Source organism: Adiantum capillus-veneris, chromosome 10 (genome assembly GCF_014529385.1).
Source record: "Adiantum capillus-veneris isolate H3 chromosome 10, ASM1452938v2, whole genome shotgun sequence".
Classification (NCBI taxonomy): Eukaryota; Viridiplantae; Streptophyta; class Polypodiopsida; order Polypodiales; family Pteridaceae; genus Adiantum; species Adiantum capillus-veneris.
The window spans coordinates 20,625,780-20,653,716 of record NC_140940.1 but is presented as its reverse complement, the minus strand read 5'-3'; the positions used below and the strand labels follow the sequence as shown (position 1 = coordinate 20,653,716).

Here is a 27,937-nt window from a genome sequence, read left to right as displayed (position 1 = left end):
AGTGGGAATCAAAAAATTGTTTTTTTGCTTTTGTGCATAGATATGAGCTACAGTAGTTAGCCTTTGCTCGTCTAGTTTTTCCAAATCTTTGAGTCTTTCTGACAATTCATGTCCAGTCCAATCAAGATTCTATGCTACCCTTAATGTCGGCAATAGAAATTCTATTGGCAGTATGGCATCAAGACCATGAACAAGGTTAAAGAGTGTGGCATTTAAAGTTGTTTTGAATGAAACTCGATAATCCCATAAAGCAGCATGGAGATTCATTTCCCAGTCTGTCCTTCTTGAACTAACCACTTTAGTCAACACCGAGCTAAGAATTTTATTCGTATGCTCAACTTGTTCGTTTGCTTGTGGGTGATAGGGAGCTGATTGTTATGAATTACCATAAACTCATTAAGAAAATACTCTATTACCTCATTGAGAAAATGAGTTTCCCAATCACTCACAATCTATATTGGCAGTCCCATACTCATATAAGAAAGCAACAGTAGTTCTTGCATCGTTCTTTTGAGTTGCTTTAGCCTCGGTCCCCTTGATCAAATAAGCCGTAGCTAGAATGATATATTGAGCTTGGGTTCTATAAGCAGGTGACTGCATCGGTCCAACAAAATATATATCCCATTTTGCAAAATCTCTAGCCCCCATCATTGGTCTTAAGGGCATGCTATCTACTCGTGGTGGCATTTTTGCTCGTTGACAAACATCACACCTTTGAACATATTCTTTAGCATCTACAAAAAGTGTTCGCCGCCATATGCCTGCCATCAAGATTTCTCTTGCGGTGGTCTCACTAGAAAAGTGACCTCTAGCTAATCCAGCATGTGCTTGCTCTATAATTAGAATATACTCGTTCTCATTTGCACAAAGACGCAAATATTGATCTTTACCTCTCCGATACAATTGGTTCCCTATAAGAGCATAGTCTCTTGCTTCAGTTTCAATTGCTCTTTGACGGCGTTTACTCATATCCTCAGGAAATGTTCAGCTCAATAAGTAAGTAACCAGATAACTACTCCACTTAGGAACAGGTGACATTTGAAACAATGTTACATGAGGTATGGGTGTTTTTTTTTGACATTGAGGGCAATCCTTTACAAAAGATCTAATCTCTCTCCTCATAGTCGGCAAAAATACTCCAAGGCTCAAGATTTGTTGCATATTTTGGTCTTCCGCAAAGTGAAGTCCTACTATGGTAACATGTTCTTGACTTAGTTATTGTTGTTTTTCTTCAAGGTTAATGCATCACTATGGGAGAATGGTGATGTTACCGCACAACATTACCGCATAAGAGGAGAGAGAGAGCTTCAAGAAAGAGAGAGAGTGTATGGTGCAGACCCGGCGGCGCGTTCCCTAGCTTTACCGCGACAATTACCGCCTGTATTACCGCACAAATAAACGCCCAGATTACCGCACCCGAAAAAGAATCCAAGTGACCCATTCCTCTCCCACTTTTCCCTTTCTATAAATCCTATTCTATTTTGTTACTTTTCAAAAATTGGTACCCCCTTTTTGCATGGAGTGTAAGAAATCCCATTCTCATTGGGATTTTTAGTACCTCTCTTCTCTTTGCTTGCCTCATCTATTGGTATGATTCTCCTACTCTACTCATTTGTACTCCATGAGATTCTATATCAATAAATATTTTGTTTCCACTTCAAAATCTTATGTCAACTATGCATTCATATGAAAATGGAAAGCGAACGATGATCAAAATTGTATTGTCACCCCCTTTTTGCACGGAGTGTAAGAAATCCCATTCTCATTGGGATTTTTTGTACCTCTCTTCTCTTTGCTTGCCTCATCTATTGGTATGATTCTCCTACTCTACTCATTTGTACTCCATGAGATTCTATAAACAAAAATATTTTGTTTCCACCTCAAAATCTTATGTCAACTATGCATTCATATGGAAATGGAAAGCAAACGATGATCAAAATTGTATTGTCTTGCGTAATAGCCCTTTTGTACAACATAAGTAGAGAAAGAAGTCAAAATCCAAAAGATATTTATTAATTTTCATCCTCCAAGAGATCTCTACAAGTGCTTACATCCATGTCCAATCAACAAATAAATCTATTGATTCATCCTCTATAGCCTCTCCTATTGAATCATCATCATCCTCTCCATCCTCGTCCTCCTTCTCACTATGGTTGGTTATTGGGAATGTTTGGTTCTCCTCGACCTCAATTGCATCATCATCATTGGCGTCTTCTTGAGATGGTATGGTGGGATCTTCCAAAGTCTCTATGTTCGTATCTGCAAAGATAGATTTGCTCCGTGGTGTGACTGGAATAACATACCATAGTCGTCTTCGATACATACAAGACACATAAAACACATGTAGGTCATAGAGCAAACACCAACATGAATGTAGTTTTGTATGTATCATATAATGTTTTAGTGAGTTTCACATGGACTTTACTTGCTCACAACTACTAGGTTGCACCAAGTTTTTGGTCTTCCCGCGATGAAATTGCCCGGAGTCTACCATATAGAGTCCATTCTCATGTCTTTTAACCTCACCCGCAAACCATCGGTAGTCAAAGAGATATTTGTGAAATGTTCTGAAGTCCACTTTGATTATCCTCTCTATTGTTCCACATTCCCTCACCTCTTGTGTTGTCGTGTCAAAGTTGCCCATAACTCCACTATCATGAGTTGTTCGACGCTCATCTATCTTGCGGGTTCGAAAATGACGTCCTTCGGACCACATAGATTTGAATGTGAAGGCTTGCAAAAACCAATCAAGATAGATGAGAGAGAGAGAGAGAGAGAGAGAGAGGTGACACACATACACACACCCACACACACACACACACTCGCACACACACACTAAACACATTGAGTATATTACCCTTGGTAGACATCCTCGCACGTACTCCTTCTTTAGGGCTTATTTGTTCTCGTTGTGCCTTGGCCTTGGTCATGGCATTGTGTATCCACCCAACTGGAATTAGATCAGGGTATTTGGAAAGCTCTTTAGGAAAGGGAGGTGCTCGCCTACGGCCATGCGACCTCTTCCATGCTTCCCTCTCCCTTTCTCTCGTTGTACGCACCTCCACATACATATCCACCCATTTGCCCATGATGGGAGCATTGAGTAGACAATGGTTGTTGACTATGGCTTGAAATTCCCTATCCAAAATCAAGAGAGAACCTTTCCCACTTGGAATGTTTGCGTGTTTTTCTGGATCCTCTTCCTCCGTCTTTAAACGAGGCAATGATGGGTCTATTGTGAAAAGATATTGAGAGACATACACAAAAGCCTCTTGTACAATCCAACCCTCTGCCATGCTTGCCTGAACACATGTACATGAAACCATTAGTGATTAAAGTAACTAATAAAAAGCGTTGTGAATACAACCCAATCCTAATAAGGTTTAACGCATAAGATCGATGAGTACCTCTGGTTGTGATCGTAGCCTTACAAAGTCTTTCAAGGTCTTTAGGAACCTCTCAAGAAAGAACATCCACCTTGAGTGAACCACACCACAAATGGCTATCTCCTCAACAAGATGGAGCAATAGGTGAACTTGGCTAACAAGGATAGAACGTGGGAATGCATCCTCAATAGCACAAGTTGCTTCAATCGCTAGAAGTCGAGCTGTTGGAATGGCTGAAACTTCGATTTCTTTGGAACTCACAAACCTATAACCAAAAAACCCTTCATAATCTTCATAGTAAAGTTAGTTTTCAAAGTAAAGTTTAGGAGGGAGGATCAAATGTTCTATACCTGACAACTTCTCCCACCTTGAATATTGCAGTCTTTACCTTCATGTCCGCAAATCCGCAAATGCTAATTGGAAGCAAAAACTATTGCACAAACAAAAAGACTTTTTAGTATCCAGAACCCTAAACCACACACACACACACACACACACATTACCTGAAGAATCTTGTGCCAATCATGGGATTTGAGCCCATACAATTGTGTGGATCCTCCTTTGTTAGTTTTAGTGAAGGCACCCTTGAGCGAACGCATATAACCTGTTGGAGTACGGATGGATGCAATGACTTGTTTCATCCTCTCTTGATCCACAATTGATAGAATCCAAGGTGCCTTTGGAAGAACCATCTTCCCCCAAGGCCCCATGCGAGGTGTGGCCGAAAGAGGGAGCCTCCTTATGGCCCTCATGTCCTCTCTAGCCCCCAATGAATCTTTCTTACCTACTATGTGATCCCATATAGCTTGGCCAACATTTTTGAACACATGCATTGGATCCAATAGGTGTTGGATTTTTAATGAAGCCCAATAGGGTAGTGATAAGAAAATAGAGTACCTAGACATACCCCTAGGTGGATCATTGGGAGGAGGCAATGTGTTGTGATGCTCGTTCCAATGTCTTGCCCAATCGGCCATGGTCCAATGGAGTGGCTCCATCCCATTGCACGGTGGAGCACAAGATGGATGTGTGGGCGGCAAGAAGCGATGGTTATTGGGGTAGATCACCTTACCCAGTAGAGAGGGTCTCTCTGTCACGAGTGAGGGACCACAAGTTGGGCATGCCCTATGTCCAGATGTCGATAGTCCTACAAAAACAAAAGACATAACCGCATATAAGTGACCAATTCAAAGACATTAAAGAGCGTCACAAAGGAAAAGCTTATCAGAAATCTCTCCAAGCCCGCGGTAATCATGCATGGTCCACATGAGAATGCACTTGATCATTGTGCGCTGATCACGAAGTGGTCTTCATACATCAAAAACATCTATGCCGTTCCATAGCTCTTGAAGCACTTCAATAAAAGGTGCTAAATATACATCCATGTTCTTCACCTTGTGTTTTCCTGGGACTAGAAGAGAGAGAAAAATGTTCCCCTTCTTGTTTGACTCCCATGGTGGAATGTTGTAGTTCACAACAACCATTGGCCAAGTACTCCATGAGGTAGACTGATGCCCAAATGGGTTTACCCCATCACTAGCCAAACCAAGCCTCAAGTGACGAGGCTCTTCTCTAAACTTCGGCCATGTCTGCTCAATGTGTTTCCATGCCTTCGGGTCAGCAGGCACTCTCATAACCCCATCGGTGGAGCGATTTGTCATATGCCATGTAAGAAGCTCGCTTGTTCCTTTGGTGCTGAACATGTGCTTGATGCGGGGAACGAGGGGGAGATGACGAAGAACCTTGCGAGGTATTGTGGTTCCTTGAATTCCCTCTTTGTACCTTGATTCTCCACACTTGGGGCAAGCATCAAGGCCTGCATGTTGATTGCGGAATAGCACGCAATCATTGACACATGCATGTATGCGATCATAGTCCATCCCAAGACCTGTCACCACCTGTCGTGCCTTCCTTCGATTTTCTGGAAGATGATTTCCTTTAGGCATCATCTTGCCTAATAGCCTATGACATAATTAAAGAATACTCGTTATTGCATATAACCACGAAAAAAACTCACAACTAACACTTATTACACTTAAACGTACCACAATAGTGCATCGACCCCTGCATTGCTCCATCCAAACATTTCTTGAATATTCAAGATCTCAAGAGACGCTCGTAATATGGAGTAGGAGCATCCCTCATAAAGAGCGGTGTGTGCTGCCTCTAGCAATGAATCTTTGGTTTTTTGGCCAGCTTCTTCACATGCACACTCAGGCTCACACTCATTCGCCGCCTCACGTGCAAGAAGATCCTCGGCCATATTGTGCAAATGATCTTCCTCCACCTCCATGTGGGGCGGGGTGGTGGGGAGATCCCCATATGTGGTGGATGTAGGATGCGCATGCGCTCGTGTAGACCCACCCACATTGGATGGCGGGTGTGACCCCCCTCCCATGACTACTTCCTGGTGCAATCGCTCTTCCGTCCTTCTCCCGCCTCCGCCTCTGATCACACTCCAATGGGGAGCAACATCAATGGATGCCAAAACCCTCGGATCGCTAGTTTCCATTCGAGCGCGTTTTCTCGGATAGTCCCATAGCCCATAATCATCCACGTGAGCCAAGCATATACGTCGAAGCCATTCAATTGCACGCTTACATCGTGTACATGGACATGGTAATCGCTCTACCAACCATCGAGTTCGTTCCGCGCCAACCGGCGGACCCACGTCATCCCAATCGTCTTGCACACACGACCACGCACTAAATAAGAAAAAATTAAATAAGAATATGAAAAATCAAGAATGTTTGTACTGACATGACTAACACTCATTAAAGATAGAGGGTAGTGGGTACAACAGGTCATGCAGTCAGTCAGCGTAACCTTAATGTCTTGTCATAGATTTTCGCGGTAATAATTGTCGTAACCTGCGCGGTAATACTCGCGGTAATATTTCAAGAAGATTTTTTTATATAAAGGGGGCACCTGCGTGCCCCTGCCAAATTGAATGCCAAAATTTCAAAATCGACCTCCTTTTCTACGCGGGCCTGTTTCCCTCTCCATCTCCAAGCTCCCTCTCCATCTCCATCTCCGACCTCTATTACTCTCTTCATCTCCATCCCCACCATTTCCAAGAGACCGAGGTCACGAATGTAAGTGCTCAAACTCTCTCTCTTTCTTCTCGTTCTTCTACACACACACACAAACACATACACACACACACAATGCATACACATTGCACACACACACACACACACACACACTAATGCCCGCATTAGTGTGTGTATAATGCATGCACACACTAATGCTTGCATTAGTGTGTGATTGTGCACAAAACAGTGTGTGAAAACACACTATTTTGTGCACATTCACACACTAATGCCCGCATTAGTGCGTGCGTGTATTATACACACACTAATGCGGGCATTAATGTGTGATTGTGCACAAAATAGTGTGTGAAAACACACTATTTTGTTCACAATCACACACTAATGCCCGCATTTGTGCGTGCATGCGTTACAAGCACACACTAATGCTTGCGTTAGGGTGTGCTTGTGCATGAATTAGTGTGTAAACACACTAATGCATGCACAAGCACACACTAATGCAAGCCTTAGTGTGTGCATGCATTAGTTAGTTTTTACACACTATTATGTGCACAAACTACACACTAATGCCGCACTAGTTAGTTTTTAGGGTTTATTTTGTGCACAAATTACACACTAATGCCGCACTAGTTAGTTTTTACACACTAATGCCCGTATTAGTGTGTGCATGCATTATACACACACGCATTAGTTAGTTTCTACACACTAATTTGTGTCCAAGCACACACTAATGCAAGCATTAGTGTGTGCATGCATTATACACACACTAATGCTTGCATTAGTGTGTGATTGTGCACAAATTAGTGTGTTTTCACACACTATTTTGTGCACAATGCATGCATTATCCATAGAGGACTTTCTCACCGAGGGCCTCTCTTACGATTACGCTTGTGATGCTTACTACTCGCAGTTTTCCTCCCACCAGTCACAATCCACCTTCGGCTTTCGATGGTTCCGAGATGCAGTACACGACCCCGACCTCGAGAGGGCATACCGTGCCCAGGAAGAGTGGCTATCCTCGCAGCAGAGACTTCGAGGGCGGTACACACCAGCACAGTTGGTTGCCTATGGGCTCTCACCGCTTGCGACACCGGGCGCCGGCACTCTGATCGTGCAGAGTGTGCCTCCCTCCACCTTACCCTCGACTTTCCCGTCACACATAGCTCCCTCCACCTTGCATTCGTAGCGATCCACGCCCGCACCATCGAGTTATCCGTCGCCTACACCACCTAGCGGTTCGGGCTTGGGCCAGTGCTCTTCGGGTGGCCCGTGCTCTTCCCGTAGTGGTGGCTCACGCTCTCGTCGAGGTAGTGGCTCGTGCTGCTTTGGTGGTGGAGGGGGCAGTGCTACAAATTCACCTCCTCTTACACCTCGACTTCCTCGCTCACCCCTTGGAGCTCCACATGAGGATGAGGAGAGGGATGCACCCGCCCCGGACGCTCGTGGGTACTACTATTATATACATCGTGGGGGGGAGGTAGATCTAGGTTCCTCTTTGGGGAGGACATTTTGAGGGCACCTTAACCAGCTTATCCACTCGACATACCAAGATTGCTTTAAATCTTTCAAAGATGAGGACCCAGCCGACGTGACGTACATTCACACGACATTGCTCATGCGGTTCCTTAATCCGCAAGTGGAAGAGTTCTCCAGGCAGTGGCTCAAGGAATACATCAAGAATTTCTTGAAAAATAAGAAGTCCAGTGTGCAGAGGGCGACAAAGCAAACATTTGAATCTGAGGGTCACAACTATCGCCCTGGAAATGTTCACGACGAGGAGTGGGAGAAAGCCCAAGGTGAGCTGGAGGACGAGAGAGCGACAGGTGCTAGGGCGCACACTCGGCAGGTGGAGGCGAGGGCGCAGCAAACGCCCACGCATTATGGCTCGAGCGAAAAAGCAGCATGGAAAGATAAATTTGTGAGTGTGCGGATTTTCATTTGAATTGATTTAATTTGTGGTAATAAGGTTGGTTTGTGATATTTTTTCATTGATATACAGCAAAATATTACTATGACCCGTCCAAGCCGAGAGATCCAGAGATACAGAGAGAGCCACTCCGAATATCAGACATGGTGCTGGCTGTATGAAAACAACAAAATCAATCGCGAAGAATTTGAAAATGCATGTCGTACACTATAGCCTGTAAGTGTGAACTTTTTTAAAAAATCATTGCATGCATCTTTATGTATCCATTTGTATTAATTAAAGGTTTTGTTGTTTTTTTCTTTTCCAGAGTCAAGGAGTCCCTCGGGAGGTCCCAGGATCCGAGTAGCTCAATCCTCCAAGTGTTTTTGGGCCCGCGCGCGCATCTTCTTTTCGCCATAGTTGCATAGCCCCCATGTATCGCCTATTTGGGCAATTTTGTAATATCCAATATAATTAAACACTTGATTTTGGCCCAAGTGTTCTTTTGGCCACAGTTGTATAGCCGCCATGCATCGCCTATTTGGGCAATTTTGTAATGAATAGTTTCTCCAATATAATTAAACATTTGAATTTGGTTGGTGCAATGAAATTGTTGTTTTTGAACAGTTTCTCCAATATTATTAAACATTTGATTTTGGTCCAAAGTTTTGGTGCAATGAAATTGTTGTTTTTTATTTATTAAATGTATAGGAAAAAAAAGGCAAATGACCATTTGGATGGGTCCTACCATCCAAATGGTCATCTGCTTTTTTTTAAAAATACTCCGGGTACGATAATCGTCGCGGTAATAATTGCGGTAAAATCTGCGGATATAATTGCGGAAATTTAGCCGGGGGTATTACCGCGATGATTGCGAAGGACCATTACCGTGCTTATTGACTCTAGCATAACCGCTCCCGAGATTTTTTGCCTTCAAATTTTCCTTTGTTTTTGTGCGTCTATCTGAGCGGTAATGTGCTCCGAATGTCATAGTGCATAAAAGCATATCCCATTCCTATTTCTTTTGTATAGCCTTCCAGCTAGTAATTGAAACATAGACGATTGCTCGATTAACCCGATTGTGATAGGAAGTGGTATTTTTGAATCCACTTGAGCTATTGTCATTAATGACACAATGTTTTCCGACCATCTAGGTATCATTTCCACGGAGAACAAATAGGCATCTGGTAGATCATTGTCTACCCCTTTAGGTGATTTCCCTAAAACAATCCTTGACAAATGATGTGTTGGTTGATGTGTAGTGCCCTTTTGTACAACCACAATGAAATCAAATTTGAGAAGAATGATGAACCATGTCACTATTCTCCATGTGATGCATGGCTTGTTGACCAAATACAACAAAGCTTGGTGGTCCACAAAGAACACAAACTTGTTGGCTACTAGGTAATGTCTGTACTTTTTAACGGCATAGATCATTCCTAATCCTTCTCTTTTGACGGTGGTGTAATTCTTTTCCGCCATGTTCAATTGTCGGCTAGCATAAGAAATAGCTGGAAAGTCAATTTTTCCATCTCCTGGTTGAGCTAGTATACAACCGATAGAAAAATTAGAAGCATCTACATGTATGTGGAATACCTGAGGTGAGAGCTTGATTGAGCTTCATGATGGATTCTTCATACACCTCGGTCTATTCGAAGTGTGTAATCAAGCTATACATGGGTTTTACAATTATAGCGTACATGTAGATAAACCGTCGGTAATATCCACAATGTCCCATGAAGGCTTGTACCCCCTTTATTGTTGTTGGTCTAGGAAAATAAATAATGGCATGAATCTTCTCAATATCAGTAGCTATGCCATTTTTAGACACTATATGTCCAAGAAGTTTTCCTTGTCCACCCATGAATGTGCACTTTTCAGGCTTTAAGCAAATACTATAAAGTCTACATTGTTCGAATATCTTTTTGAGGTGTTCAAAATGATCGGCCCGGATTGATGAATGTATGCATAGATCATCCATATATACTTCTAATAATTTCCTAAGGTATTCTTTGAAAGCATGGCTTATCAATGTTTGAAATGTGGTTGGGGCATTAGTTAACCCAAATGGCATAACCCGGTAGGCAAATATATCCCATTCTATTGCAAAAGCAGTTTTATGCTGATCTTTGGGTCAACCAAAAGTTGATTGTATCCCGAAAAGCCGTCCAAGAAGATGTAGGCTTCTTTTCCTACAACTCATTCTAAAACATGCTCAGTTATCGAAAGAGGAAATTTGTCTCTAATGGTAGCTTCATTCACCTTTTAGAGATTAACCCACACTCATAATTTTTCATTTTTCTTGGGTACTACCACAATTGAAGACACCCAATTTGTGTGTTTGATTTTGTAAATGAATTCGGCTTCCTTTAGTTTTTCAATCTCTTCTTTTATCTTCCTAGAAAATGTTTCGTTATACGTGTATGGTTTATGTCTACTTGGTTTCACATCATCTCTCATGGGTATGGTATGTTGATAGATTTCTGGATCAACACCCTTGAGATCCTTGTAAGACCAAGCAAAGATACCTCGGTATTCCTTCAACAAGCTCAGCAAAAGCTTTTCTTCTTCTTCTGTTAGGTCATTCACAATGTAAGCCAGTTTAGGCTCTTCTCCTAGTTCAACCAAGTCTATCCTTTTAGCGTTTTCAAGACCTTCGTAAGACTCGGCCTGTGTCCGTAGTTCCCTAATAGGTTGTTCAACTATGATTTTTTGATCTTGGAGAGTATACTTTCTGTAATGAGATGGAACATGCATACATCCTTACCATCCTCTTCCGTGGTTTCCATTTCAGTTGTGTGTATCTCCTTTAGAGCTTTTTTCAACTCTTGATAGTTCTTTCTCCGCTCGACTTTGGTCATGAGTGGTTTCTTATCCTATGATTTTCCTTGAGTACCCTTCCTTGTTTTTCTTGATGTCTGAGACATTTTTTTTTGTTTGAAGGATATCTCTCAGTTATTTTGTCCTTGACACAATCATTAGCATCTATCTACATTAGGAATTGTGTTTTACTGGAGACTGATGGCATACGTTGTGTTTTCACAATTCCGGTGTCTCTCTTTTATCTATACCACTTTTGTCTTCTAGATTTCTGGTTTAAAAAGTCAAAAAACTTTTCCTCCCCTCCTTTTAAGAGTAACTTAGCTCTCATATGCTCTTTTTCTGACCCCGAATATTCTGAGGTAGCTGAGTGTTCATCTAACTCATCAGTTGCATCGTAATAATAGTGGTCTAAAAAGATTGTTCAGCTTTCATTAAGTCCTTGGGTTCCTCATCTTTGTTTTCAATGTTGAGGATTGAAATCATTTGGATGGGAATTACGTCATAGCCATCCTCATTGAAAAATTGAGTAGGCAGAGACGTATTCACACATACATCCATTGTCGCTAAAATTTGAGTCCACTCAAATGGATCAAACAAATGCTCTGGAAAGGATTCAGGTATGTAGGCTTCGTATGTGCAGTCCCTTTCTAGGATACATTCTTCTCGTCTTAAGCTTCCATTTTTTGAAGCCCCACACATCCAAATAGGAGTTTCTTTGTTTAACCAAGATGGCAGTTTAGTTTTAGCCAAAGAGACTGAATCAAACTCTTGGATGGGTGTTTTCAAGACATCTCTATAAGTGTGATCTTTTAGATTGACTCTTGTTATAGATTCCACTTGCTTCAAGTACGGATAGTTGTTTCCCCAATCTTGGATAAGCTGTACCTGTAGCATGAAAGGTATTCCCAATATGATTTCATAGAGTTTTTTCCCAAAGTCTACTATGGCAAACATGTGTTGATATTCAATTCTGATGCATGGTTTTTAGGACCCCTTCTGAAGATGCAATAAAGGCACAGTCAGTTGTTGGGGAGATGAGGATACTCTAGTCCAAGGGATCTCGAAAGAGAAGAAAAATCTACTTCACAAGCACCAAAGAGTAAAAAGTGCCATGGACAGAAGATACGTGGGAACCAGCTCTTATGCATGCCTACAACCTATATCTTACAGAATAGCCCATTCTAGGTGTGAATTTCTAGTGAAATTTACACGAGGATGTTCGTGTGGACTCACAGCACATCATACTCCGTTTTCACTTTTTTACCAACAATAAATATTTTTTACCTACAGTAAATATTTTTCACCTACATGGTAAATACAAATCACTTTTTACCTACAATAACTTTTTTTACCCATGGTAAATATTTTTTACTGCACCATAAGTATTTGGTAGGTAACAGTTCACCGTTACTAGAAGCAGTGATTGGGCATCAACAATGCAGTTACAGGAGGAGAAAAGGAGAAAATCTTATGGTAAAGGTGAGTCAACAGGGATAAAGACTTTTGAGTTGAAAAGAGACATGCTGATTTTTTCAAAGAACACATGTCAAAAGAAGCCATGGTTGAGGATTTTTTGAGAATTTGATATTCAGGAGGACCCAGCTGGTCCCCCCTTGACATGTGCAGAACCTCCAGTTTCAACAGCCACCTTACCTGCTCTTAAATGCTGGTCAAGGCCTTATCCCCATGTGTCACAATCAGAAAAATCAGCATTTATCCTCCCCTCTCACATCACTCTAGAGAATATCTTGATGGTGACATATCAGGTGACCTCAATCTGTTGACCACCCTAAGCAAAATGTAACCCCAATCAGCGGATTTAAGCATGTTTATCCCTAATCATAAACCCTCTCAGAAACCTATATAAGGAGGCCTTCTCTCACTCAAAACCAACACTTCACCCACTTCACCAAGCAACGAAGCTATGACGACATTGCTCACAACGAGGAGCTATGGATGGAGCTCTACTCTCTCTCCCTCTCTCTCTCTCTCTCCCTCTCTCTCTCTCTCTCCCTCTCTCTCTCTCCCTCTAGTATGCTACATTACTAGCCCTAAAACCTAAATAAGGAGTCTTCTCTCATGCTCCATGGCCACCATCCTCGCCATCATTCTCTAAGGTATTGATGTGTTGCTAGTAGGATCATACCTACTTGCTGGGTTGATTGTTTTTGACAAGGGATTATGCCATCCTTGGCTTGCTTCTCTATATCCTTGTTATGTATGATCAGATGCCGTTGTATTGTTAAGTTGATGTCTTGTGTATATATATGCTACATAAGGTCCCTAAGATTCGTTTCTATGTGTTTGCCCATATGTTTTGGATACCATCATAATGCCAGAAGTCTCACTTGCCTATGTGCACTATGTGTGAGGTCCCTAAACCTCTTAATTTAGGGTGGTGCCCCCTTTGTTTTGTTCTTTGCTTGTTTGCATGAGGCGTGGTTTGTGGAGTGTGCACGAGTACAGAGGCCACCCGATTGCACTGCTCTTTTTTCCGCTATCATTTTTGTGCCCCCACGGAGGAGGGCTACACAGACCTTCTGTCCACAAGCAATGAATATGTGCAATCTACAACATGGACGAATGGCGTGAGGAGTTTGCAAATTGGATAACAGAAGAGGAGGAGGATTTAGAGGCCTTAAAATCTTTTATCGAGGTCTTGTTACCAGGTTGCAGTATCATTGAAATTCAAGAAGTAAGTTCTTCTACATGCCTTGTTCGTGATCGTCGCCAACGAAGGAGAGTGAGAAGAAGAGCTTGATATACCTCTCCTCTCAACCTATGAGTGCTCCAGAAACCTCCAACGCACACAAGCTTGAAATATTCTACATCAACATACACGAAGGTACTGTGACAGACATTAAGGGAAGAGAAAGCATCACCAGACCTCTCTTTCCTGAGGAGCCGACTAAGAGGAGGAAGATCACCTCTACACCTAAGTGGCCCAAGGCCGCAGCGCGTGCTCAAGCGTAAGGTAACATTTGGCTTAATCTCATTAATAAGGGATTACATGACCACTACAGGCAAGAAAAAGGCTAGTGAGCAACCAACTTCAACCTCCAACTTGCAACCACGACTCACCCCTAAATCCTCCTGAAGCAAAGAGGCGAAGGCTTGCCTACAAGATTGCCGCCCGTCTGCGAGTGCTCCCAGTGCACTTTGTGAATCCAGACACCACCAATCCCAAGCCAACCTCCTGTCCGCGTGAAGATCACTTTGGATATTGTCCAAAGTGCTTTGGAGACCGGGTGAAAAGCCTCCCTGCCCTACCTTTGCTGCTAATTTTCAAGAAGTTATCTCAATCTAAGGAAACTATCTTAGTTGATGATGTGCTGCACATTAATGGTGTCACTTTCATTCGTCATGCTGATTATGGTAATAGCATCCAATTGTTGCTTGCTAAAAGGCTCAGCATTGTACAAAGTGTTGCCATCACGCCTTACGTCTTCACAGATGCATCAGGAAGAGTCAAAGTGATCCGAGGTGGTGACCTTTTGTGGCTGATCAGGCTCATTGGTCCCAAGGTGGTGCAACTAAGCTAGGCTCTTGTGTGTAAGTATGGATGCCAATAATGAGAATGATGATCCCCGCATGTTTCCTTTCCATTTTGTGCGTCATATCCGTGTGAATATTTGTATTGATAGAAAAATCTTTTATCAGCAAAGAATAGCCCTGTTATTTGGAGCTGAGAGACTTGGGGAAATCTTGCGCTCTCCTCATCCTATCATTCTACCCTTACTAGACTATTACCATTCCTTTGATGTGTCGATCTTCATCCTATTTTGAGCTAAGTTGTGCTAAAGCTCCAAATTGTAATTACCATACTCTATTTTAAAATAAATTGGAGCTGTTTGTGTAATTGTTTACTCTCTCACTTATGGCCTTCCCTAATTTTTATGGTAAGCCTGGGGAGGTTTCTCCAGACTTTTTGGATAATTTGGAAATGGCCTTTCTGGTATCGGGAAGGGATGACGAAGCTACTAAGTTAAGGGCCTTTCCTTTGGTCTTGAGGGAAGGTGCAAAATTATGGTATGAAACTTTGGCACCTGAAGAAAGAAGAGACTGGGAGTCCTTAAAGATGGCCTTCATCGAAGAATTTCGCCGCCATGAGCCTCCAGAGGAGATATGGAGACAACTCTTAGAGCTACGCCAAACGTCACCCAATGACTATAGAAGCTATGAAGGAAAGTTTTCCAACCTGTGGGAGAAATGGTGTGCATCACTAGGTGAAGGAGAAAGGGCGCCAGAATACCTAAAGAAGGACTGTTTCCTGGCAGGGCTTTACCCCATCCTTCGAGAAAAGGTAAAAGGTAAACTCCTAGATACCTTTGATAAAGCTATGACTTATGCAAGGGAGAAGGATAGGAAGTTAAAATTCCAAGCTCAACTACAAGGGGGAGTGGAGCCTCCACCGCTAGCTCAACCTACGGCAAGGGTAGTAGCAGGGACAAGAGCAACAGACCAAGAGTCCTCTCAACAAGAATTACTTCAACAAATCACCAATCAACTAGAGAGCCTGTCCATCAATCTGGTTCAAGGTGTAAGGGCTCCCCAGCCAGGAAATGAACGAAATAGACAAGAAGGACAAAGGCAAGCACGTGAGTACATTTGCTACAACTGTGGAGAGGTAGGTCACGGCATGTATTATTGCCCCCATCCACGACGCTATCAAAGAAATGGTAATCAAAGACGGCCTCCTCGCCAGCAAGTCACTCCTCCTCGAGCTAGGCCACTAAATGGACAAAATGCACACGTGGATCCACCAATCCAAATATTGAGACCCCCTCCTCCACCACCACAAGCACCAGTAGATATCCCTCCACTACCATCGGGAGGGGAGGACAGGGCTGTCTCTGTCATAAGTCTTGACAATGGTAAGGATAAAGGGAAAGAAAAAATGGAGGAAGCTGTTGCCATGCCAATAAAGAGAGTTAGGAGACAAAGAACTGATGAAATGGAAGCTTCAGAGCCGGATAAAGGGAATGAGGGTTCCTCCCAAGTGATAGGAGACAAGAAAAGGAAGAGTAGGTCAAGGAGGCACATAGGAGTAGAAGAATTTCCACTTGGGGTAGGATCCATACCTTACGACCAGGTAGTAGATGTGAGTAAGCAAGGACCAAAGATTTCATGGCAGCAACTCCTCCACCTTTCCCCAAAGATGCGTAGAACCTGGTCTAAGATGGTCAGCACCATGAGGGCTAAGGCAAAGTCAGTTGGGTCTATTAGTGCAAGAGGCATGAAGGATATCGTGCCAGTCATTGATGCAGAGATTAAGATTCAGCGAGTCTCCAATGTGTACGTAGATGGTGGAGCCGAGATTTGTGTTATGACAGAGAAATTAATGCACAGGTTGGGTTTGGAAGTAAACGAGCAAACTTCCTTACAAGCTAAGATGGAAAATAATGTAAGGGTGGCTTGTGTGGGAAAGGTTAATGGAGTGAAGGTTTCAGCTTTTGGTGTGGCAATCTCAATTGATGCTTATGTGATCCCAACTAAGGGGGAGGGCTATCCGATAATCCTTGGAAGACCTTGACTTATGGCTATGAAAGCTAGGCAAGATTGGGAGACAGGTTCCCTTGAGTTGCGACCAAATCATAAGGTAGGTGGCAAGCAACAAAAAATTGTGTATGACATGAAGCAGGGTAGACAAAAAGACCTAGAGATGGAGACTTCTATGGATGAATGGAGCACAAGCAGCTGCTCTTCATCTGAGGATGAGTCATCTGAGGAGGATGCTAGCTCTTTGGAAGTCATGGGTATAATACTGCGAAACCCAGAAGGAGAAGGTGGTCAAGACTCTCTAAACAAGGAAGAAGCCACATGCTTAGAGGAGATGCTAGCTAAGGACCTACTAGAAGAAGAGAGAGAACCCTATTTGCAGGTACTAAAGAAGCATGCTGGCCTCTTTATAACTGATTACGAGCACATTAAAGGAGTGACGGTAACCCAACACCATATCCAATTAAAGGAAGGTGCCAAACCAGTGGTGCAAAGGCTAAGGAGATTAGGGCTAGTGCAACAACATGCACTCTTAAAAGAAGTAAAAATATTACTCAAGGCAGGATTTATCTACCCAGTGGAAGATTCTGAGTGGGTCTCTCCAGTTGCGGTAGCACCAAAGAAAAATGGGAAGTGGAGGGTATGTGTGGATTACAAGCCTCTAAACGCAGCCACAAAAAGGGACCATTTTCCTTTGCCTTTTCAAGATGAAATACTAAATGAAGTGGCTGGTCATGAAAGGTACACAATGTGTGATGGCTACTCAGGCTACTTCCAAATCAGAATTGCAGATGAAGACCAAAGAAAGACTACCTTCATAACACCTTGGGGGTGTTTGGCTTATAGAGTTATGCCTTTTGGTTTAACTAATGCCCCAGCTACTTTCCAGAGGTTTATGAACTTGGTGTTTCAACCTTACTTTGGTAAGTCCATACGAGTCTTCATTGATGATTTTTGCATTTACAGCTCTAGGGAAGTACATCTGTCCAAGGTTGATGAAGGTTTCACCCGTCTGGCCCAATTGGGTGGGCAATTGAATAAAGACAAGTGCCACATAGGTGAGAGCAAGGTCACTCTACTAGGCCATGTTGTGTCTCAAGATGGTATTGAGGCTGACCCTGAAAAGGTAAAGACATTGTTAGCTTTACCTACTCCTTCAAACGTGAAGCAACTAGTCTCATTCATTCAAAAGGTTCGCTACATGGGACGATTCATACATCTCCTTTCTCAGGAAATCTATCCTTTGCAGCAGCTCACTAAACACACTACATTGACATGGAGTGAGGAGGGTGAAAGGTGCTTTCACGAAGTTAAAACCGTTTTGAGCTCATTGCCTGTCGTCCTACAACCCACATGGGGTGAATTATTCTATGTAAATCCTAGTGTAGGTCCAAAAGCTCTAGGAGCTGTCTTGATGCAAAAAGACCCAAAGACATCTCTCATGAGACCAGTCTACTTCTCTAGTAGAGTGATGACAGCTGTTGAAAAGGGTTTCAATGCAATTGAGCAATTGGTGCTAGCTCTTAAGTTTGCAGTGGAGAAGTTTTGGGCTTACTTACTTCCGAGACAATTTGTGGTGATCACAACTGAGGAGGTTTTTCCATATGCCCTACAACACTTGGAATTGTCTCAAAGAATAGCAAAGTGGGTGGTGCAGCTTCAAGAGTTTGACTACACACTACAAGTAGAGGATTCCACCCATGCTTGTTTTGCAGATGTCCTCACACAAAGGTGTTATGAGAAGGCCAAGAAAGAGGCACCTAGTAAGGTACCGCCTATCCCGGAGCCTGAAGTTCTACTGGGAGCACACAGTCTGTATTTTGATGGGGCTTACAAGAGGACCAAAGACAAGGCATCAGCAGGCATAGTAATATTAGGTCCAGAGAAGGAGAAGATCTTTGCAAAAGGGTTTCATCTAAAAGAGGTTAATTCTAACAATGAGGCTGAGTACCATGCCCTTGTTTTAGGGTTGCAATGTTGTCTTTCTCAGGGCATCACAAAGCTAAATGTTTTTGGTGACTCCATGTTGATTGTTAAGAAAATGGTTGGTGTATGGGCCTGTAAAAATGACAAATTGTCTGTTAAGATGAGGGAAGCAAAGGCCTTGTTGAAGGGTTTTAAAGAAGTTCGAGTGCACTTTGTACCTAGAGATCAAAATCGAGAAGCAAATGCCTTAGCAGGTGAAGAACTACAAACTCTCATAGTAGGTGTTATCCTTGTGAAAAGTCCTTTATACCAGGGAAAGGAGGAGCTGCATGATTTACTTTACTTTCTTGAGCATTGTGAAGCACCCTCTGGTATGAGTAAAAGTGAACGTAGGTGGTTGGCAAAAAAGGCTACCAGCTATAGCTTAGTGAATGAGGACTTGTATTATAGAGGGAAAGATGATGTCTTAAGGAGATTTCTTGCATCCCAAGAGATAAAGGATATTTTGTTTAGTTTTCATGAAGGTGTGTGTGGTGGCCACTTTGCACAAGAGATTACTAGCAGAAAGATTTTACAAGCAGGGTTCACGTGGCCAAGCCTCCATCGAGATGTACAACATTGGTGCCGCACATGTGAGGTTTTCCAAAAAGCTGGACCAAGGCATCTTACCCATGAAAATCAGCATCCAATCAAAACCTATCAGCCATTTGAAAAATGGGGGATAGATGCAATAGGGCCACTACCCTGCACTCAATCAGGGAGGGAATACATCATTATGGGGGTGGAGTACATGACCAGATGGGCGGAAGCTCGTCCCACAAAGCACATCACAGCCAAGGACGTGAGTGATTTCATTTTTGAATGCCTTTGTTGCCGTTTTGGCACACCTTTGGAGATTCTTTCGGATAGGGGACCGGGATTTCGAGCTGATTTAGTCGGGCAATTGATGAGCAAGTTAAAAATCAAGCGCAGGCACTCTACACCATACTACCCTCAGTGCAATGGTCTTGTGGAAAAGGTAAATGGTCTTATATGTAAAATCATCACTAAGCAAGTGCATTTACATCCTAAGTCATGGGACAAACACCTAGATGCAGCACTTTGGGCCTACAGAACATCCTTTAAAACATCCTTGGGGTATACACCTTTTCACTTGGTTTACGGGCAAGAGGCACTATTGCCTATAGAAGTGGAGCTAGCGAGCCTCCAAGTTCTAAAAGCACATCAAGAGGATAGTCAAGAGAAGCAGGTGGAAGGAAGAATCATCGATTTGGAGAGGTTAGGGCTAGATCGAGAGTCAGCAGTAAAGTACTATGCAGCCCAGGCAGAGAAGAAACGAAAGAAGTTCAATCCCAACCTTGTCAAGAAAGGTATCAAGGAAGGTTCTTTAGTACTCAGATACGACAATCGCTTTGATCGCAGGAAGGATGGTAAGTTCTTGCTTAAGTGGGAAGGCCCTTTTGTAGTGATACAGAGGTTCTCAAATGGTAGTTACCAACTAGGTGACCTAGATGGTAAGGTACATCAGACCCCGGTAAATGGTTGGCGATTGAAGGCCTACCAATGTTGTCTTTCACAGCCATATGCTGGTGAAATCAATGCTAAGGATGGTTCAGAGGAGAGCTCATCATATTCGAGCTCCAACTAAGGTAACAATCATGTACATAGTCATTTCAAAAAAAAAAAAAAAAAAAGGAAAAAAAGAGAAGAAAAAAAGAGAATGCTACCAGTGAAAGCGGATATTGACAATGGATGGGGTATGGCTTTCAAGGGTCTAGGAGACCAATTGTTAGTCATGGATGGATACAAGTATTCATTAGAAAGGATTAAACAGGGTGCATCAGCCAAGAAAGCAGTAACATGGCAAATTCAATTGGTACCAGGTGGGTAAGTATTCAAGAGAACCCTATTGTAGCACAACCTACAGCTAGAGGCATCAAATACCTCTAGCTTAAGGGGGAGGGTTATATGATGCATGGTTTTTAGGACCCCTTCTGAAGATGCAATAAAGGCACAGTCAGTTGTTGGGGATGAGGATACTCTAGTCCAAGGGATCTCGAAAGAGAAGAAAAATCTACTTCACAAGCACCAAAGAGTAAAAAGTGCCATGGACAGAAGATACGTGGGAACCAGCTCTTATGCATGCCTACAACCTATATCTTACAGAATAGCCCATTCTAGGTGTGAATTTCTAGTGAAATTTACACGAGGATGTTCGTGTGGACTCACAGCGCAGCATACTCCGTTTTCACTTTTTTACCGACAGTAAATATTTTTTACCACAGTAAATATTTTTTACCTACAGTAAATATTTTTCACCTACATGGTAAATACAAATCACTTTTTACCTACAGTAACTTTTTTTACCCATGGTAAATATTTTTTACTGCACCATAAGTATTTGGTAGGTAACAGTTCACCGTTACTAGAAGCAGTGATTGGGCATCAACAATGCAGTTACAGGAGGAGAAAAGGAGAAAATCTTATGGTAAAGGTGAGTCAACAGGGATAAAGACTTTTGAGTTGAAAAGAGACATGCTGATTTTTTCAAAGAACACACGTCAAAAGAAGCCATGGTTGAGGATTTTTTGAGAATTTGATATTCAGGAGGACCCAGCTGGTCCCCCCCTGACATGTGCAGAACCTCCAGTTTCAATAGCCACCTTACCTGCTCTTAAATGTTGGTCAAGGCCTTATCCCCATGTGTCACAATCAGAAAAAACAGCATTTACCCTCCCCTCTCACATCACTCTAGAGAATATCTTGATGGTGACATATCAGGTGACCTCAATCTGTTGACCACCCTAAGAAAAATGTAACCCCAATCAGCGGATTTAAGCATGTTTATCCCTAATCCTAAACCCTCTCAGAAACCTATATAAGGAGGCCTTCTCTCACTCAAAACCAACACTTCACCAAGCAACGAAGCTATGACGACATTGCTCACAACGAGGAGCTATGGATGGAGCTCTACTCTCTCTCCCTCTCTCTCTCTCTCCCTCTCTCTCTCTCCCTCTAGTATGCTACATTACTAGCCCTAAAACCTAAATAAGGAGTCTTCTCTCATGCTCCATGGCCACCATCCTCGCCATCATTCTCTAAGGTATTGATGTGTTGCTAGTAGGATCATACCTACTTGCTGGGTTGATTGTTTTTGACAAAGGATTATTCCATCCTTGGCTTGCTTCTCTATATCCTTGTTATGTATGATCAGATGCCGTTGTATTGTTAAGCTGATGTCTTGTGTATATATATGCTACATAAGGTCCCTAAGCTTCGTTTCTATGTGTTTTGCCATATGTTCTGGATGCCATTATAATGCCAGAAGTCTCACTTGCCTATGTGCACTATGTGTGAGGTCCCTAAACCTCTTAATTTAGGGTGGTGGCCCCTTTGTTTTGTTCTTTGCTTGTTTGCATGAGGCGTGGTTTGTGGAGTGTGCACGAGTACAGAGGCCACCCGATTGCACTGCTCTTTTTCCCGCTATCAAATTCCACGGGAATTAACTATCACTTTTTTAAGCAGCCCTAAGGGTCTCTCAATGTGTCCATCAGCCAACTGCAATTTCATTCGAGTTTGTCTAATGGTTGGCTCCCCAGGATTCCCATACTGCTTTAGTGGCTATGGCTATGCGAGCTCCACTATCCAGTATTGCCATGGTTTCAATGTCATTGTATTTCATTGGAAGGGTGGCGTTTACTTCTTCCCCTTCATAATATTCTCCGACTTTGCTCATGGGAACTGATTGAATTTCTTTGTTTTCCATTTCATTTTTCAATTTTCCCAAATTCTTTGAGATTAACCCCGTTATCCCCACCTTTGCTAGGGTTTTCTATAAATCATTCCATAAGTATGGTCTGAGTTTTAACAATTCTCCCAAGGTAAGAGTGCATTGGATGGGTGTAGACATGATTGAATGAATGTTGTCTACTTCTAGGGTCTGTTAAACTCTTTTTACTTGAGTGGTCTTGCACACAATGGATTCATCTTCGTTATCTCCCAAGTAAGAAGGTAATGTTTTTTATGTCAATGGTTTTGACATTCCTGAAGCTTTCGATCCTCAATCCCCGTACAAGGATTGTATATCCATATTCATATCAGAAGGTAGGTTATCCAACCAGAATTCCTCTATACAAGCTGACTTTAGATTTAGGCTCCCATCATTGATCTCTCTTACTTTTTCCCATAAGTTTCCTGGCAAGTCTTCCTCTACGAATGGAATCCCGTCTAAGGCATCTTCACTGTCAAGCACTATAAGCTCTAGTTCTTTTGTATCAGGGTGGGGTTCTGCCACCACAGTAGATTTTGCTTTCGCTTCTTCTACCACATGCTCTTCAGGTTTTGCAATACTTTCAAGCTTGTGTTTTTGTTTTTCTAGCATTTCTTGCGTGATTCTTCCCAAATTTTGATAAGCTTCCAGCTTAGCTGCTTCCATGTCTGGAGATGGATACTTTTTTCATTTGTTTTCCGTGTTCTGGTCTGCTTGGCTATTAGAGCCTAATATGTGGAAGCAAGTGCATGTACTACCTGGAGTGCCAGGAAGGTCAAGAGCGTTTGCTTGACCACATAATAGGACTCACATAATAACTTTGGATACTTCTTTTCCTGTCTTGCTAATGTTGCCTTCAGAGCTTGATTCTCTACCTACAGCTCGTTATTGGCCTTAATCTATCTCTCTATATCTTGAAAAATGATGACCACATCTTATATTTCTAGTGTTAGGGCAGCTTGAATTTTCTCTTTGTCTTCTTGCAAGCATTCAACTTTGCTAGAGGAGCCGCTCAATCTCTATGATGGCTTCATTGGTCTCCACCTTGGCATCTCTTGCAGATCTAAAATAGCTCCTTGGAACTCTGTCATAATAATCAATATCTAATTCTCCTAAATGATCTTCTCATGTTAAACTGATCATTTAACACTAGAATGGTAACACGACACTTTTATGTCCTTGGACACTTTTGTGTCCTGTTAAGTGACCATTTTGCTTGAATTATTTGAAGAGTATGAAAATGAATTTCTAGGTGCTATATATCCACAAATTTTCCTTATGAGCTGAAAAAAACTTAGCATTTTTTTTTTAGTATCGACCTCACCATTAACCTTACTCTTGCACAACATTTTTGAACCTAAACTGTGTGAAAAAATAGGTCCTATTTTTGGCTTTTTTTCAATTTTTGGCAACTATACCACTCTAAACTTCATGTTTGTGAGGTTTAGATGGCTAGAGGTTAGGCCTTCATAGTTCTCAACATGTTTTGATGCCTGTAGGGAGAGCTAAGTGTTAAAATTGAAAGTTATGACCAATTTACAAGAATTGCATAATCCTGTTTTTTGGGCAAAATTAGCACTTTTATGATTTTTTTGGTGGCTTTCTTGATATCCAAATTCAATTTTGATTGTGTAAGTGTAATGTATAACATAAAGCTAATTTTCCTTGAGTTTTGGGGGACCTAATATGCTATATAGCATAGTATATGATGATGGTTGAGTTTTTTGATTTGCTGAAGAATACAATACATTTTAGAGTAGCAAGTATAACTTTCTCAATATTGCTAGTTTCTTAGGACAATTGTGTGTATTTTGTAGGTAGTAACCATATCTAATCATAGACTACAAACTTGGCTAGATATTGAGTAGTTTCTATGGGTTTCTAGAGGTCATAATGCTAAACCCAATTTTTTCATGTTTGTTGTATTTAGCACTTTATCATTGCCCGCAAGGTTCCAATGGTAAGAGATCCATTATCCTTTTGACATGCTCCATGGCTCCTTTTGAATCCAGAGGCCCAAAGGGAACTAAGAAAACATGTATATAATATCTGTATTGAGCTTGACTATAGAAACTTTGATGAGAGGTCCGCAGAATGAATAAAATGCAACTTCTTTGTACCTATTTTTTTTGCCCAAAAAAAAAATAGTGAGGTAAAAGTAACCATATGTTTTGGTCACCAACCCATTGAAGTTAACGGGGCGTTTTATCTCATGTGCTACAAAAATCTCCACTCTTATTTAAATGCAATCAACCGTAAGAAATTGCTGTTTTGGGAAAAATGCACTGGTCCATCAACTTTGGAGGCTTGTAGTGACCAAGGGATGAGAAAAATTACAAGTTTCTCATTTTTTCCATTTGTAGTAGTTATTGAACTATAAGCTCATGAAAGGATTTTTCAAAATGAGTGGATCTACTATGGTTTTGGAAATTTTTCCCAAAACCCTGAAAGGACACTTTTATGTCTTATTAGGTTACCATTCTAGTGTTAATATGGGGAAGTGACAGGGGAGAAAAAACTAGAATATTGGTTAAGCTAGCGGCCACAGTAGGGATCCAAAGGAGTGACAAGAGGGATCTAAAGGGGGGGGCCATCTGCAAAAGAGAAATGTGCAACAATGGGCTTAAAAGACCCTAAGGTTCAGCCCATTAGAACTTCCAAAATGCTAAGGTTCCAAAATCCAAAGGTTGCGTCCAAAGGTCAAACAATAGGGGAATTGGATGCTTTGTGTGTGTCACAAAAAGTCTTCATAATCCCTACATAGGAGGGGGCGAGCCTTGCAAGTAGGATATGAGAGAGAAACTCACACACACACTCACAAGCTTCATTTGTACACAAGGGGAAAGAGGGACACATGTCAGCTCCCTAGCCCAGATGCCCACAAGGTGTACTCAAATCCTATTGGATGGCCTTGGAGGTGGACCAATGAGAATAAGGCTAGAGAAAATCTAGTTTAATTAATTAAAAAACACTTAATAAAAGAACCAATAATAATTAAGCTCTCTCGAAGACTATTGAATAGTCTCCCAAGAGGACCAATGAGCATTCAGCAGCCCATTGGCTTGTCTGATTCCTATAGGCCGGGAGGCAAAGGAGTCCAATGGGAGTTTATTTGCATTTATTAATTACCTAAAGCTCTCACAAAAGGGGAAAGGGGAACACATGTCGGAATGCTATCACTTATGCTACTTAATTTCCATTAGCTAGGCCTGGGGAGGTCCAATAGGGCTGTAGCATGTGCAATTAGCAAGGGGGGTCGACCAAGAGAGAGAGGGGGATGATTTTTGCAAGGCATTAACACACACACACACACACACAATCTCATGTGTGAAGCAAAGAAGACTCTATCTCCTTCTCAAGCTTTAATGGAAAGCTTACCACCTACTTCAAGCTTGTGAGAAGGGGGGCCTACATCAACAACTCTTGGCTTTGTGATGCAAATCCAACCAAGATCCAAGCTTCAATGCATGCTCATCTCCTATACCATTCTAATTACTAAGCTAAGCTATTCTAATATGAGTGATTATGTGAGGAGATGTACATCTTTCTCGTAAGAATACTCCTTCTTCCTCTCAATCTACTCTAATACCCCGCTAGCTCTCACCATCTTCAAAGGTGTGTGAGGTCTTGGGTCTAAGACCGTAAGGGAATTGATGTTGTGTTCGATAAGTGGTTTTCTTAGTGCATGAAGTTTCCATCTTCATTGCACTAGCTAGTATTGAAGGAACACAAAGAATTTTATTGTAAAATGTCTCTCTTGATGGGAGAAACCATAATAAAAAGCCTTTTGGAGGGGGGACCGACTCCATACAAATCTGGTCCTCAATTGTTGTGAATTTCTTAATTTCTCTCTCTTTTGAATTATTCTTAATGCTATCTAGCTAGGTGTAATGCATTTTGTTGCTCACTCCACCCAAGCACTCTTGTTAATATCATTAGGAATCTATTCTAATGCAATGATCACTATGTGCATGCTATTTTTCGCTACACACAAGTTATTAGGCCATTAAATGTTACATTTGTATCAAAGCACAAGGTTTCTCTTTTATTTCTCAAGAAGGGAGGTGCTCAAGCTAGCTATAAATGGTTGGTACTATTAATCGCATGTGAATAAGTAGAATAGGGATCTTGCAGCCTTGCACTGTGCCTACCTTTGCGAAATTAATAGGGCATCACCGTCGAGAGCTATGGTCTTAATAGTGGAGTCCTACGAGGCTTGCCTAGGGCTTAACCACTATTGAACTATTAGAAGCTTGACAGGAGCCGATGCTGTTTTGGTGTTGAATGACCCTCTCTTCTATTCCTTGCAATTAATGGTATTCGAGCCACGGGTATAGTAGCTTGAGTTCTTTTTCTAAAGGGGTAAAGAGGAGTAGCAACTAGGGCTTGAAGTGCAAAAGTCCACCTAAAAAGTTTACACCTAAAAGTTGCTAGATGGCTGACAATAGTAAAGAGAGTGAAATTAATGTTGATAAGTTTTAATTTGTTAATGAGCAAGCTACTAATGATGCCCCGATGCTTGTTAACTATCTTGTTTCTAGGATTCAACAAGCCATGGGTAATCCATCCCTCCAAAGTGAAATGCAACGGAAGCTTCGTGCTCATGGGATTCTCCAAGCTCCCCACCATGACGAGAGAACACCTAGAATTCCTTCTTGCAAGACTTCCAAAAGAGGTCTCTCTCCGATTTGGGAAGAAGAAGAGGATCCATATGAAGGGCTCAAAAATTTTCTCCTTGATGATGCATCTCCTTCTCAAAGGAGAACTCAAGAGCCTCCACCAAAGGAACGAGAAAGAAGTGAGTCTCCCACCACCTCGATGGAGATGGCTCCACGAAGACGGCGGGGTAAACGCTCTCCATCACCTCAAAAATGGAGAAGACCATCGCATACTTCTCCACACCATACTTCAAAGTGGGATGACAAAAATCAAGAGAAGATAAATGTGAGAAAGAGGACACCCTCTTATCCATCGTCTACATCCTCTTCCTCTTATGATAGTGATGGTGAAGACAATGAAGATCAAGGCAAGAAAAAGGTGAGAGATAGGTCACCCTCTTCTCTATCTTCCTCAAATTCTTTGTCTTTTGAAGAAAGTGATGGTGCAACCTTTAAACCATAAAAAAGAAGAGGCCATAGGAAATCCTATGCCGCATGGAAGAGGTCGTCCAAGCTCAAGATGTTCAAAGACGGAGGGAAGAGCATCTCTTTCCTTACCTACAATGGCACCTTTGGTGCTACGGACAAAGTCTTGGCCAACAATTCAATGCGGCATTTGGAGATGAGGGTTTCACGAAGTCCTCTAAGCTACACCATGTAGCTCTACACTTTCAAAAGTCTACCAGACTATGGTGCTCTAGCCTACGGGCCAAAGGTGAAGCTCCACGAACATGGAATGCTTTAAGAGCTTCCATTATGAAGCAGTTTTTGGCCACCGATGCCAAAGAAAAAGTACTCAATTAATGGCAAATCTTGAAGCTCTCTCCCTACCAATCCATTCACAAATATGTAGACAAGTTTTGGGATTTAGAACTCAAAGCCATTGTCTTCAAGAAGTTGGATTTTGGAGAGCAAAAGCA

At 42.0% G+C, this 27,937-nt stretch overlaps 2 pseudogenes; one reads left to right on the top strand and one right to left on the bottom strand.

Moving 5' to 3' along the window:
* LOC147448532 (uncharacterized) overlaps positions 1-5,898 on the bottom strand; it is a 41,729-nt pseudogene extending 35,831 nt beyond the window's left edge.
* Positions 5,899-5,996: 98 nt separating this feature from the next.
* Positions 5,997-27,937, top strand: part of LOC147448531 (uncharacterized) — a 32,056-nt pseudogene continuing 10,115 nt past the window's right edge.